The sequence below is a fragment of the Aquarana catesbeiana genome, linkage group LG02 (assembly GCF_042186555.1).
Source record: "Aquarana catesbeiana isolate 2022-GZ linkage group LG02, ASM4218655v1, whole genome shotgun sequence".
NCBI classification, from domain to species: Eukaryota; Metazoa; Chordata; class Amphibia; order Anura; family Ranidae; genus Aquarana; species Aquarana catesbeiana.
Genome location: NC_133325.1, coordinates 562,226,524 through 562,242,932, shown reverse-complemented (window position 1 = coordinate 562,242,932; position 16,409 = coordinate 562,226,524).

The following is a 16,409-nucleotide window of genomic DNA, read 5'->3' as shown; positions in this document are numbered from 1 at the left end:
TCCAGCAAGAAGAAACATGAGCACTGCTGGAGGCAATTTACAGCACACACTAATTTTGGCAGCATAATTATTAATGTGGAATGTATGTTCCTTGCTAGAGAACATTATTTTTAATCCGGTTGTTGTGGGTAAAGTTCTGCTTTAATGTGGTCCTACAGTGGAGATGGACTGCCGCAAACAGAAGATCTTTAAATACTGACTGAGCCATGCCGTTGAGTTGTAGAGTGTGCATTTGGAGTGTATGTTGTTTTGTTACAGAACATTAATGCCCTGTACACACGATCGGACATTCCGACAACAAAATCCATCAGATTTTTTTCGACGGATGTTGGCTCAAACTTGTCTTGCATACACACAGTCACACAAAGTTGGTCGGAAATTCCGAACGTCAAGAATGCAGTGACGTACAACACGTACTACGAGCCGAGAAAAATGAAGTTCAATAGCCATTGCGGATTTTGTTGTCGGAAAATTTTAGATCCAGCTCTAAAACTTTCTTTGTCGGAAATTCCGATGGAAAATGTTTGATGGAGCCTACACACGGTCAGAATTTCCAACAACAAGCTCCGATCGCACATTTTCCGTCAGAAAGTCCGATCCTGTGTACAGGGCATAATTGTTATCAATCTGTTATGGGCAAAGTTCTACTTTAAAGGGTAACTCCACTTTCGTGGGAGAAAAAAATTGCAAATAATATAGCATATACAATTGCGACACGTTTTTTCTTTAAGTCATATTGTAAATAAATGTTATTTAAAAAATTGTCTTTCATTTTCAATCTGCAGCGGCAGATTTTCTAAAAAGGCAATGCAATATGGCTATCTAGAGGTGTCCTGTACACAGAATCTGTACAGAACGCCCCGCAGAAACATAATTACCTGTTTGTTTGATTGGCTCACTGATTTTTTTAGAAGTGTACACTAAGATACAAGTCAGATTTCAGACATCCCCTGCAACAAAAATGTTATTTTTGGTGAGATACTCCCAATAGGAACACATCTAAAGGGATGCAGACCCAGCAGCTTTCCTCTTTCTTCATTAGAGCTTTGCAGGTGCCACAGCTGACTGATAATTATGAAACCACTCCTATTAGACTCACTTTCCCACATGAATACAGAGAAACACACAGGGATTTCATCAGAATAACAAAAGGTAGGAATCTGCAACAAAGTTTGTTAAAATCCTTGTAATGTACATATATCATCCAAGGGGGAATGTCAACAAAAGTGGAGTTACTCTTTAACACTCACAACTACTAACAACCGAAACACAAGATGAAGTTAAATGACAGTTTAATTAAACTTTTTTTTATTTATTTCACCTTAGCATTCTATATGTTTCTGGATTATTCATTTTGGGTGCCGAATGTACAATACATACCCAAGTTGAGTGACAATTTCATTCATTTTGCACTCCGGTGTACTTTTTACCAATGAAGGAGAATTTGCGCCTTCTTACTGTGAATTACTAAAGAATGATTACTGCACCTATTAACTGAAACCAATGAAGAGTGATATTGCATTCAAAACATTGTCAAGATTCATAGAACTTGACATTGATAATGATTTCTGAATTTACAAACTACCCATGAATAATTCATCTAGTTTACAACTGATAATGAAAATCTACCAGCACAGCACAAACAGGGTTAATTAAACTAAACATTCCTCATCTGCCTCCTTAACATCATATGGAAGGGGAAAGCTTGCTAGAAGTTTTCAGCAAGTAAAAAGCTAAGTTTTATTTTTTTATATTTCTTTAAAGTCATGTTATGTGAAAGGGAACATGCAATTACATATAAAGTAAGCATTATTCCAATATGGCTGAAAAGTGGAAATATATTTTGAAGTCTCTAATACAGTCACATAATAAACCACCAACTCAACTACCATGGGTTTAAAAGAGATTTTTACCTATTTAAAGTGATGTTCATCATGCATGATTTTCTGGATGTTCATGCTTTTCCCTGCAATTATCTCCCCAAATGTTCACCCTTGCCTTCTACTATTTAAATTACTGGAAAAATTTTTCAAACATTCTTTCAAAAAGTGTGAAAAATGTTGTTAAATGAGCCAATCCTGACCCATGAATTATTACGTCCTACATTTTCTGCTAGAAACGACAGAACCCACCACCAACCCTTTAATTATACATTCTCAGAAAATGCATACTTTGAATTTCCATAGAAAGAAAACAATGAAGAGAATAAAATCTCAGTTGTACTAGCACATGATAACAATCACATTTATCTTATTGTCTTCTATAGTACTCCTTTCTGAACTATGCAAAAGCTCCAACTGTTGTCATGATAGGTTTTCCAGAGCCAATTACTGGCACTTCTCTTTTAAAATGTACTGTAAATCCCATCTCCTTATGACTGCTATGTAGTAGTGTAGACCAGAAAATGTGGTGACCAATTTTATCTCTATTTCCCAAAAGAATCTTGCAGCACTGTCCATCATACACAGAGAGAAGGATTCTCTATGAGCTCCATTCTTCTTGATGATTGGTTCAGAAGCAAGAAACTGCAGATTATTGCTGGCTGAGTTGCAATTGTCTACACATTAAATTTTAATATAAGTAAATGCTTTATAAATCCATTCTATTCAGCTATACCTAGATCTTTTGCATACTAGTTAATTCATCTTTACAATGTTGTTCATTATGCAAGAATCTTGCTTTGGTAATACCCTTAAAATGTATCTCTCTTTTTTTTTGAGTGGTTATAGGTTAGAAAGTCTGTCCAAATTGTATTGCTGTCTGTAATTTGTATTGCTCCCTTGTTACCATTGTTAGTGAGGGAAGGAGATCTTCCAATGGGGACATCTGTTTTGGTGACAACTGTCTAAGGGGGAATCTCCCTATGACGGAATTCGCTCTCACTTGTGTCTTCTTGACAAAAAGTAAAGAAAAAAACTTCCAATGGCACAAAGTTTCTAACCAATCACTATTCTATCCAAAATTAAAATGGCTTTAGATACACTTAAATCAATTAAAAAAAAACAGATACAATAGATGTGTAAAGATCTCTCCCAGACCAAAATGTGTTTTTTGGCTGCTGTATTGCTGTAGACAATATATTGGAGCTGAGCTTGTGATGATTTTTTTTTTTTTTGGGGGGAGACATGTTTGATATGCCACGTGATCATCAGCCTTGCATAGTCTCAGGAGAAGAGCCCACTATTTTGCTTAATAAAGATTCTTAATAAACAATAGTGTTCATATTTACTGCAAGTGTATTGCTTTCATGCATATATATTTTTTTTATTCAAAATTCTTTTTTTTTTTTTTTTTTACACATAAGTGTACATGACAAGTTGGACCCAGACAGTCAGATGCTGTGAAAAAAAGGATCTTGCATTTTCAAGTGTTTATTTTTTATTTTTTCCTGTGTTTGAGATTAAGCACGTGCACACAGAGCCTAAATGACTTTGCTGTTACAGGCATTGGGGTTGATTTACTATAGGCAAATCCATTTTGCACTACAAGTGCCCTGAAAGTGCACTTGGAAGTGCATTCCCTGTAGATCACTGTAGATCTGAGGGGAAGCTCTGAAATGAGATGAAGCTCTGCTGACTTTATCATCCAATCATGTACAAGCAAAAATGCTGTTTTTTATTTTCCTTGCATGTCCCCCTCAGATGTACAACGACTGCACTTCCAAGTTGCTTTGCAGACTGAAATGAAGACAAAGTTTTTGTTTTATCCAGCTGTATTTACTCTTATACTATCCAAGTAAAAGATATAACACCAACATGTCAGAAAAAAAATTAAAACTTAAAAAAAACTGAATGACTGAGTTGGATCACTTTTGTGTCAGTATTTTGTTGATACTCCTTTATCCCTTGATAATGTTCTTTTGAACGAAACTAGTTGGGAGGAGCTACAGCGGTGACTTTATTACACCCGCTGGGGTGTCTCCATGTAATTGATTGTTTTAAATGTGATTTTACTCCTGCCTTCTTGTAAGCAGTTTTAACCTTCATTAACCACTTCAATACAGGGCATTTATACAGCCTTCTTGCCCAGACCAATTTTCAGCTTTCAGCGCTCTGACATTTTGAATGACAATTACTCAGTCATGCTACATTGTATCCAAACAAAATTTTTATCATTTTGTTCTCACAAACATACACTAATTTTGGTTGTTTTTTATTATTTGGTCTCCGTGAAAGTTATAGAATTAACAAGCTATGGTGCAAATCATTGAAAATTGATCACACCTGATGTACTGACGGCCAATCTCATTTCTTGAGACCCTAACAAGCCAGGAAAGTACAAATACCCCCCAAAATGACCCCTTTTTGGAAAGTAGACATTCACAGGTATTTAGTAAGAGGCATTGTGAGTTTTTTGAAGATGTAATTTTTTTTCCCACAATTCTTGGGAAAATTAATAATTTAATTTTTTTAAATTTTTTTTTACACAAAATTGTCATAATAACAAGTTAGTTCTCTTACACAGCACATGCATACTTACAATGACACTCCAAAATACATTATGCTACTCCTCCTGAGTATGGCGATACCACTTGTGTGAGACTTTTACATAGCCTGGCCACATACAGAGGCCCAACATTGAAGTAGCACCTTCAGGCGTTCTACAAGCATAAATTACACATCTCATTTCCCAACCACCTATTACACTTTTGAAGACCCTGACAGGGCCGATCCCAGGTGGGTGCATGGGGTGCAGTGCACCTGGGCGCCAGACAGGTGGGGCCGCTGGAGCGCTAGAGTGCTCCCCTCCTTCTCCTCCTCTCTATGTCCAGAGGTGGCTCTCTCCGCCTGTCACCACCTCCGCCACTGCGTTTCCTGCTGAAGCTCGTTCCCCCTCCCTCCTCCTGTCAGAGAAGGGGAGCAGCCAGAGATCGGAGCGGCTGTCTCTGTGTGGACAGAGACCAGCCGCGCAGTGACGTCCCTGGGGGGGTGGTCTGTGCCTGACAAATGTTCTCCTCCTCCTCCTCTCTGTGTCTAACGCCTGCCTGCTGTGATCTGTTCTCCACCCGGGTGGTGCGGCTGCGCATTGTCCTCTCCAACTGCCACTGGGTGTTTTTATGTACATTAATGGGGGGTTTGTCCTAGTGGGGGGGTCTGTAATAATGGAGGGGGGTTTGTTCTGGTGGGGGGGGTCTGTAATAATGGAGGGGGGTTTATCCTGGGGGGTCTGTAATAATGGAGGGGGGGTTGTCCTGGGGGGTCTGTAATAATGAAGGGGGGGTTGTCCTGGTGGTGGGGTCTGTAATAATGGAGGGGGGTTTGTCCTGGTGGGGGGGTCTGTAATAATGAAGGGGGTTTGTCCTGGGGGGGTCTGTAATAATGGAGGGGGGTTTGCCCTGGGGGGTCTGTACTATTGGAGGAGGTGGTTTGTCCTGGGGGGTCTATACTAATGGAGGGGGTGGTTTGTCCTGGGGGGTCTATACAGATGGAGGGGGTTCTGTACTGAGGAAGGTCTGTACTGAGGGAGGGGTTTATACTTAGTGAGGGGTCTGCACTGATGGAGGGGGTTCTATACTTAGTGAAGGGGGGTCTGTACTGAGGGGCAACTATAGTTGGTGGAGGGGGGTGACACCATGTTTTACCGCACCTGGGGACACCAAGGTGGAGGGGGGAGACACCATGTTTTACTGCACCTGGGGACACCAACCCTAGTGACGCCACTGCAGCTGCGGGCTCTGCTTTCCCCCTCCCTCTCCCTCTCCTCCTCGCATGCGCTGCTGTACTAGTGAGCTAGCACAGCCGCCCACTATGTTTCTTCCCCCACCTTCATATCAGTCAGGGAAGAAATAGAATAGAAAAAGGAGCAGAGAAGAGGATTGTGAGGCATGTAGTACCGAGGACTGGCAGCCCCACTGTAACATGGAAACTGCAGCCCACACAGCATGCTCAGCTGAATGGGAGAAAGAGAGCCAGGAGCTTGGGGAAGCTTTCAGGGAAGTACACCCAGGACTCCAAAGGGAGAGGACAGTGCTGAGAGAACACCATCAGAGAGAGAACCCGGCTGCCCTGCACCACCAGAGGGAAAGCCACAAATGCTAGCGCCATCCCTGGCGGGGAAAAGGAATGGAGTCATTGCCAGAATACAGCTCTAGGTGCTACCCAGCGGAGTCGCCACGGGCAATTCAGAGTGAGCTGACTCCTGATCGGAGGAACCGTTGCTGTATTGCTGGGTCAGGTAAGAGGGCTGATCGGCCATTATCTACTAACGTCCATAGGAACTGCAGTCTCTGATCATCTCCTGTACCATGTCTGCAGTCTCTGACTGTCTCTTGTATCATGTCTGTAGTCTCTGACCATCTCCTTTCTTATGTCTGCATTCTCTGACCATCTCCTGTAATACGTCTGCAGTCTCTGACCATCTCCTGTACCATGATTGCAGTCTCTGACTGTCTCCTGTATTATGTCTGCAGTCTCTGATCATCTCCTGTACTATGTCTGCAGTCTCTGATCATCTCCTGTACTATGTCTACAGTCTTTGACCGTCTCCTGTACTATGTCTGGGGGCTCTTTCTAACAGACTCTCTAAGAAGCCCTCTATGTGTGCATCAGAGAGACTCCCCTCCAGGTCTCATTAGTGTAAGCTCTTCCTCTATTTTCTTTATTGTTAAAAGATCATGGGAGGATCCCAGGGTAACAAGGACTTCTTAGGGGAGCATCTCTGTGTTTGAGTCATTGGCATAGAAATATTTGTAAAGGGGAAAGATTGGTAAGATTACCACGCCCATGTGGCGGCGCCAGAATTATTTCTGCACCCAGGCGTCTGTGACCCTAGGATCGGCCCTGGACCCTGGAGCACCAGGGCAATAGAAACGCACACAAAATGACCCCATTTTGGAAAGTTAACACCCCAACATATAATCTATGAGGCATATTGAGTCTTTTGAACGGTTCATTTTCTTTCCAGAAGTTTTTGGAAAATGTGGAAAAAAAATGAAAATGCATTTTTTTTTTCACACAAACTTGTCAATTTATAAGATATTTCCAACACACAGCATGTACATAGCAAAAATTACACCCCAAAATACATTCTGCTACTCCTCCTGAGTATGGCAATACCACATGTGTGAGACTTTTAAGTAGCCTGGCCTGCAGAGGCCCAACATCCAAGTAGCACCGCCAGGCGTTCTAGAAGCATAAATTAGACACACAAATTCCTGCCAACCTATCACATTGTTGAAGGCCCTTCATATTTCTAACCCATAGCATGTACTGTACATACCAATTACAAACCAAAGTACATTCTTCTGAGAAAAGAGTAAAGAAAAGATTACCTGTGGTTTTAGTAGTGCAGTGGTCCACAGAGGAGAGCATCGGTCCAAGTAGCAGGCAGGGATGTGGTCAGCAGCAGCAAAAGGATCGTCCATGCAGCAGGCAGGAATACTGTCCATAGTACACATAGAGACCCCCTAGTAACCCTCTAGTACCCCTAGAGATGAACACATGGTGATAGCGGACCCTTATGGTCCCCTTTTGTTAGTCCATCTGCATTCAATACCAACACCCATGGTTTTACACTATTGGAGCACTTATATTTTACATGCTATGCACATCCAACTATGGGCTGGGAATGAAATGAGGCGATCTGAGGAGTAATGGTTCCGTTGGGTGTCTTTGGAGATCATATTATAACCACTGACGATCTGAAGGTTATTGGCTGTATCTGATATGCCCTGGACGCCCATGATTACAGGCTTCCCTTGATCCTCTGTAGTGGTGGATTACGGGCTTCCGGTAAACAGTAACTCTCTACACAACTGTGGTGGATTTTGCACAATCTTTTCATTTCACACTGAAGATTTTACATCTATGGATGGACAATACATTCACTTTTTAATTTTTCATTTTTCATCTTTAGGGTTCACAGGTGATATTGGTTTTTCAGTTTTTTTGGACACTTTGTAATCATTTGTTTTCTATTTAGCTAATTGCTTTAGTCGAACAACCACCATTGGTCAATTTTTGCTTTTCCATGTGTGACGGTTTAATTTGACAATCAGGATTCTTGTCCATAGCACACATGATTGCACATATATGGACATTGGATTGCTTTTTAATTATTGGGTTAGTGCGTCAGTTTGCACTTGCTTTTTTTATGTAACATTTTTCACATGTTTAGCGCGATTGTATTTATTTTTTCCATTTTTGTTTACTGTATTGATGTTGTGCAGGAGAATCGCTGCTTTATCATTTTTCATGTACAATTTTACAGATGCCCTTTGAGATTGGGTATATGTGTTATAATTACTAAATCATCTATCCTAGCGCAGTTTCTTTTTCTGTTTACCATGTCCATAGTACAGGCAGCAGGCAGAGATATGGTCAGTGCAGCCAAAGTATTGGTCCAGTCAACAGGCACATGGTCCATGAAAAGTCCTGGGTCAGTACAGGTAGAGTTATTGTCAGCACAGCCAAAGTATTGGTCCAGGCATCAGACAGGACCATCAAGTTTAGGGCCTCGGTCAGGGAAGAATGGGGACAGGGGTAGAGGCTTCTCCCACTCAAATCACTTTGAAGCCTCCGGACAACCAGACCCAGTTCAGGGAATTACAAAACAAAGAGAAAACCAAAAACTGTTTTTCTCAGCTCAGAACACTATTCTGGAGCCCCTCACGTATGTGAGACCCCTGTGTAGCAGGGTGAAAGATCAGTCCAAGCAAGGGGCAGGCAAAAACATGGTCATAGTCCAGGGGCAGTTCACGTGAAAGGCAGAAACATGGCGGATAAACATGCAGACGGCAGGCAGAGGCATAGTCGATAGTCTAGGATCAAAGGGGCAAACTGGTGTAGTAATTGTCCATGTAAATGTGATACCCCTTTTGGAAGAGTGGGAATGCTCCCAGACAATTTTCCCGCTTATTCCCATGTACGTTGGACACTCAGGGGGCTGGAGCTGGGAGTCTTTGCCTTCGTACACACGAAAGGCATTCACATATCCAGAGGAGCTTTCACAGAGTTTGTTGAGCTTCAATCCATACCTCGCCCTCTTACTGGGGATAAACTGCTTGATTGGACACTTTGTATTCATATGTTTTCTATTTAGCTAATTGCTTTAGTCGAACAACCACCATTGGTCAATTTTTGCTTTTCCATGTGTGACGGTTTAATTTGACATTCAGGACTCTTGTCCATAGCACACACGATTGCACATATATGGACATTGGATTGCTTTTTAATTATTGGGTTAGTGCGTCAGTTTGCACTTGCTTTTTTTATGTAACATTTTTCACATGTTTAGCGTGATTGTATTTATTTTTTCCATTTTTGTTTACTGTATTGATGTTGTGCAGGAGAATTGCTGCTTTATCATTTTTCATGTACAATTTTACAGATGCCCTTTGAGATTGGGTGTATGTGTTATAATTACTAAATCATCTATCTTAGCACAGTTTCTTTTTCTGTTTACCATGTCCATAGTACAGGCATCAGGCAGAGATATGGTCAGTGCAGCCAAAGTATTGGTCCAGGCAACAGGCACATGGTCCATGAAAAGTCCTGGGTCAGTGCAGGTAGAGTTATTGTCAGCACAGCCAAAGTATTGGTTCAGGCATCAGACAGGATCATCAAGTTTAGGGCCTTGGTCAGGGAAGAATGGGGACAGGGGTAGAGGCTTCTCCCACCCAAATCACTTTGAAGCCTCCGGACAACCAGACCCAGTTCTGGGAATTACAAAACAAAGAGAAAACCAAAAACTTGTTTTCTCAACTCAGAACACTATTCTGGAGCCCCTCACATATGTGAGACCCCTGTGTAGCAGGGTGAAAGATCAGTCCAAGCAAGAGGCAGGCAAAAACATGGTCATAGTCCAGGGGCAGTTCACGTGAAAGGCAGAAACATGGCAGATAAACATGCAGATGGCAGGCAAAGGCATAGCCGATAGTCTAGGATCAGTTCACGTGAAAGGTAGAAACATGGCAGATAAACAATGCAGACGGCAGGCAGAGGCATAGTCGATAAATAGGGCCAGGGTCAGTTGAGTTGAGGCACTAGGTTGGTTGGTTGGTTGAGGCACCAGGGAAATAATCAGCACAGAAATTGAAACCGGGGAAATGGCAGTCTATTCAAAATTTAGGCTAATAGTTTACACCAGTGTGAAAGCGCTTGAAGCATTCTCCGATGCATAGGCCAGGTTGGGAGACACATTGGGGACAATGGAAACTGGTGTCTTTCCTAACTCCTCTTTTACTGCACACCCGACATCTTTTTGGTGTCTTCTTCTGGTTGCTGATGGTGGAATATTTTCAGGAAAATGGTGCTCCCGCAGTCTGCTGACACAATCGGAGTGAATGCTTTCTGGGGGGAGCCTTGCTGGGGGGGGCAGTGACAATATTTTTGATAAATTTGATAAAGGGGTTGGGGATTTCCATTTATTTTTGATAAGTGACGTATGCATTATAAATGGCCAAATGGAAGAAGTATATTGCAATTTTTTTTGTACCAGAAGAGGGACTTTCATGTTGAAAGGTAGGGCTGCAGCATTTGATCATTTTAATCCACCCCCCCATGAATTTATTGTATTCGTTGATACAGCAAGGCTTTTGAATGGGACTGCATCTTCTGTGAAGTTCCCCCGAGGTGTCATCATGGATGGTGGACATGATGTACACATCTTTCTTATCTCTCCACTTCAAGGCCATCACTTCTTCGTTCCTCAGGCTTGCTGATTCCCCCCTTTGTAGCCTTGTAGTGACTAGGGATGAGCCAAAGACCCCCCCTGGTTCGGTTCGCACCAGAACCTGCGAACGGACCAAAAATTTGCACGAACGTTAGAACCCTATTGACGTCTATGGGAATCGAACGTTCAAAATCAAAAATGCTCATTTTAAAGGCTAATTTACATGGTATTGTTCTAAAAAGGGGTTTGGGGACCCGGGTCCTGCCCCAGGGGACATATATCAATGCAAAAAAAACTTTTAAAAACGGTCGTTTTTCGGGAGCAGTGATTTTAATGATGCTTAAAGTAAAAAAAAAAAAAGTGAAATATTCCTTTAAATATCGTACCTGGGGGGTGTCTATAGTATGCCTGTAAAGTGGCACGTGTTTCCCGTGCTTAGAACAGTCCCTGCACAAAATGTCATTTTTAAAGGAAAAAAAGTCATTTAAAACTGCTTGCGGCTTTAATGTAATGTCGGGTCCTGGCAATATGGATGAAAATCAGTGAGACAAACGGCATGGGTACCCCCAGTCCATTACCAGGCCCTTTGGGTCTTGTATGGATATTAAGGGGAACCCCGCACCCAAATTAAAAAAGGAAACAGCAGTATACAGGCTCTGTACTCTGAACAGCAGTATACAGGTGGGGCAAACAAGACAGGGACTGTAGGTTTGTTGTTAAGTAGAATCTGTTTGTAATTTAGAACGGGTACATTTTTAACGTGTTTAGCTCCAGCAAAAAAATCTATTTTAAGCTTTTTGGAAAACATAGGGAAGGGTTATCACCCCTGTGACATTTGTTTTTCTGTCTGTGCTCCTCTTCAGAAGATTGAACCTCACTTTTTGTCCCAATGACAAATGTTTTTTGAAAATGTGGGGTTTTTTGTGAAACAAGGATTGGTGATAAAGCATCAGTGGAAAGGAGAAATGTTTTTCCCATATTAACTCTTACAGGAGAGAATTTCTCTTCCTAGGGGTAGATTTCATCTCACTTCCTGTTGTCTCCTTCCGTTTGCAAGTAGGAGTCATTTGTAAGTTGGATGTTTGAAAGTAGGGGCCTGCCCTATATACTTAGCAAAAATTTGGGCCTTAGGTGTTGTTGTGGCCACAACACTGTTAGCCCTTACTGGGCCCTGCTGTGAAATATTAGATCAAGAATTGTAATTACATGCCCCTGTTGAACAGGGGCAGAAAAATTGGGCCTTTGGTGGTGGTGCTGGTGCCACAACACTGTAAGTCCTCACTCGCTCTTGGTGGGTGCAGAAACGGGCCCTGCTGTGAAATATTAGATCAAGAATTGTAATTACATGCCCCTGTTGAACAGGGGCAGAAAAATTGGGCCTTTGGTGGTGGTGCTGGTGTCACAACACTGTAAGTCCTCACTCGCTCTTGGTGGGTGCAGAAACGGGCCCTGCTGTGAAATATTAGATCAAGAATTGTAATGGCATGCCCCTGTTGAACAGGGGCAGAAAAATTGGGCCTTTGGTGGTGGTGCTGGTGTCACAACACTGTAAGTCCTCACTCGCTTTTGGTGGGCGCAGAAACGGGCCCTGCTGTGAAATATTAGATCAAGAATTGTAATTACATGCCCCTGTTGAACAGGGGCAGAAAAATTGGGCCTTTGGTGGTGGTGCTGGTGCTGGTGCCACAACACTGTAAGTCCTCACTCGCTTTTGGTGGGCGCAGAAACGGGCCCTGCTGTGAAATATTAGATCAAGAATTGTAATTACATGCCCCTGTTGAACAGGGGCTGAAAAATTGGGCCTTAGGCACTGGTGCTGGTGCCACAACACTGCAACCCCTCACAGATACTCTAGCTGGAACGCAGGAACAAGCCCTACTGCAAAGTATTGCATCAAAAATTGTAATTACACGCCCCTGTTAAACAGAGGCTGAAAAATTGGGCCTTAGGCACTGATGGCGGTGCCCAGAACCAAAAATGTTCTTACAAGCTATCAGCATGATCATTGAGGAGGAAGAGGATAATTACTCAGGATAGTCACTCAGCATCAGCATAGGCAGTCTTTGAAGGGATCTGAGATTTCAAAAAAAAATATTCGGTTACATCAGCATCAGGTGCTTGGTAGCTGGTGGTGATCCAAGACTGATTCATCTTTATGAAGGTCAGTCAGTTGACCGAGTCGGTGGACAGATGCATCTGTGATCGGTTACAAAGCCTCCAGCAGCACTGAATGTGCATTCCGAAATAACGCTGGATGCAGGACAGACCAGTAGCTCAATTGCATACTGTGCAAGCTCTGGCCAGTGATCCATCCTCAAGACCCAGTAACCCAGAGGATTTTCGGTGGGAAAGGTGTCCAAGTCAGATCTTGCCCCTAGGTATTCCTGCACCATGTAAAACAGACGCTGGCGATGGTTGCTGGAACCGATCATACCCTGGGGCTGCGGACTAAAAAATTGTCTGAACGCATCGATCAGACGGCCACCTTCTCCACCGCTCCTTCTTTGACTGACCGAAGCCTCAGCAACACGTTGTCCAGAAACAGGAGTTTGAAACTTCCAGGTCTCTGGGAACGCGTTGCACAGACCTTTCTGCAAGGCCTCCTGAAGATGTTTCATCCTTTGCTCCCTCTGCGACGGCAAGATAAGGTCCGCAACCTTACCCTTGTAACGTGGATCAAGGAGGGTTGCCAGCCAGTATTGGTCCTTCTCCTTGATACCACAAATACGAGGATCCTTACGCAGGCTTTGCAGGATCAGGGAGGCCATGCAGCGTAGGTTTGCTGAGGCATTCGGAGTCATCTGGGTCACTAAGGACGACATGGTCCGCAGCCACCTCCTCCCAGCCACATACAAGTCCATGTGTTTCTTGGGACTGATCCCTTAAAGACTGCTGCTGATGCTGAGTGCCAGGCTCCACCTCCATACTGACACAATCCTCCTCCTCCTCTTCCTGTGTGATCGGCGAGCACGCAGGAACACTGTCTGGATAAAGGGGGCCTTGAGAACTAAGGAAGTCCTCTTCCTGCCTCTGTTCTGCCTCAAGTGCCCTGTCCATTATTCCACGCAGCGTGTGCTCCAACAGGTGGACAAGGGGGACAGTGTCACTGATGCATGCACTGTCACTGCTCACCATCCTCGTGGCCTCCTCAAATGGTGACAGGACAGTGCATGCATCCCTGATCATGGCCCACTGGCGTGGGGAAAAAAAACAAGCTCCCCTGACCCTGTCCTGGTGCCATAGTCACGCAGGTACTCATTGATGGCCCTCTGCTGCGTGTGCAGCTGCTGCAGTATGGCCAACGTTGAGTTCCACCTGGTGGGCATGTCACAGATTAGGTGGTTCTTGGGCAGGTTAAACTCCTTTTGGAGGTCCGCCAGCCGAGCACTGGCATTATATGACCGGCGGAAATGCACACAGACTTTCCTGGCCTGCCTCAGGACATCCTGTAAGCCCGGGTACCTGCCCAAGAACCGCTGCACCACCAAGTTAATGACGTGAGCCAAACAGGGCACATGGGTCATTTGTCAGAGGGCAGAGAGGAGGTTGGTGGCATTGTCGCAAACCACCATTCCTGCCTTAAGTTGGCATGGCGTCAACCACCTCTGAACCTGCCCCTGCAGAGCTGACAGAACCTCTGCCCCAGTGTGGTTCCTGTCCCCCAAGCACACCAGCTCAAGCACCGCGTGGCATCTTTTGGCCTGCATACTTGCGTAGCCCCTTGAACGCCTACGGAGCACCGCTGGTTCCGAGGACAAATCACAGGAAGAGGCCATGGAGGAAGAAGAAGAGGAGGGGTGGAGGAGAGGGGTGTGGCAGAATCACCACTAGTAGCATTTTGGAGGCGTGGTGGCGGAACAACCTCCAACACTACTGCACCTTGTCCTGCATCCTTCCCAGCTGCCAGCAGAGTCACCCAATGTGCGGTGAAACTTAGGTAACGTCCCTGTCCATGCCTGCTGGACCATGAGTCAGTGGTAACATGCACCTTACCGCTGACCGCCCTGTCCAGCGAGGCATGGACATTGCCTTCCACATGCCGGTAGAGAGCTGGAATCGCCTTCCATGAGAAAAAGTGGCGTTTGGGTACCTGCCACTAAGGAACCGCACATTCCACAAACTCATGGAAGGGGGCAGAGTCTACCAACTGAAAATGCAGCAGTTGAAGTGCTAGCAATTTTGCCAAGCTAGCATTCAACCGCTGGGCATGTGGATGGCTGGGAGCAAACCTCTTTCGGCGGTGCAGCAGCTGGGGCAGGGAAATTTGCCTGGTACAATCTGACGTCGGTGTACCGAAAGCAGATTGCCCACAAGTACTTGGCTGTGACACACCTAATTCTACACCTTCATTCCTCTCAGTGCAGGTCTCGGAGAGGACTGAAGGTATAGTGGGGTTGGAGATCTCAGCTGATGAGGAGCAAGGAGAGGTCCTCTTTGTTCTTTGGTGTGGGTCTTTTAGATACGCTTGCCAACGAACTGCATGGCAGGTCAACATATGTCTGGTCAAGCATGTGGTGCCCAAGCGGGAGATGTTTTGGCCACGCGAGATGCACATGCGGAGCTTTGGGGTGTGATGCAGTCAGTGTGCTGCCCTTAGGCTGGCCCCTGGAGGGCATCCTGCCTCGTTGGTGATGTGCCTCCTCCTCCTCTCTCCTATCAGGCACCCACGTTGAGTCAGTGACCTCATCATCCCCTCCCTCCTCATCACTGGAGCAAACCTGGCAGTATGCTGCAGCAGGGGGAGCATGACTGCCAGATTGCTGTCCTTCTTAGGCACCCCCTCTGTCCGTGCTCATGTTACTGCCTTCATCTAGCTCAGTATCATCATCACAGCCTTCCAAACGCTGGGCATCCTCCTGGAGCATGTACCCAACACTGTGGTCAAACAGTTCGAGGGACTCCTCAGGAGGACATTGTGGGGCTAGGGAAGGAGTCACTCATGACATTGAGCCAAGGGAAGAGGCCGCTGCTTTGCCAGACAAAGTACCCTGAGCATGGGTGAGAGAGGATAAGGAGGATGAGGACGGCTTGGTCATCCACTCGACCAAGTCTTCTGCATGTTGCGGGTCAACACGGCCAGCTGCCGAAAAAAAGGCCAAGCGTGTCCCACAGCCACGTGCTGATGAGGATGCACCGCCTCCACAACCAGCACTGTTGCCTCTAGACACAGAGCCTGCTTGCCCTCTTTTATTGGCTTGTGACTGTCTGCCTCTCCTTGTTGGCCTTCCAGACATACTAATGGCCTGTAGCTGCACTAAGCTGGGACATATATATATAGATATATATATATATATATATATCTATATATATACTGTATGTACTGATACTGCAGCTAGCAAAATCAACTGCCTGCCTGTAGTATGAGAACACCACCAACCTTCTGCAGGTAGCTTTAGCTGAACACTGTGCAGAGCTTGCAAAAAACTAACTTGTAGCTTATTTAGCTGCCTGCGGTAGTGATAGGATCAGGAAAACACCACCAACCTTCTACAGGTAGCTTTAGGTGAACATTGTGCAGAGCTCGCCAAAAAATAACTTATAGCTTATTTAGCTGCCTGCGGTAGTGATAGGATCAGGAAAACACCACCAACCTTCCACAGGTAGCTTTAGCTGAACACTGTGCAGAGCTCGCCAAAAAATAACTTCTAGCTTATTTAGCTGCCTGCGGTAGTGATAGGATCAGGAAAACACCACCAACCTTCTACAGGTAGCTTTAGCTGAACACTGTGCAGAGCTCGCACTACACTAACTTGTAGCTTATTTAGCTGCCTGTGGTAGTGATAGGATCAGGAAAACAC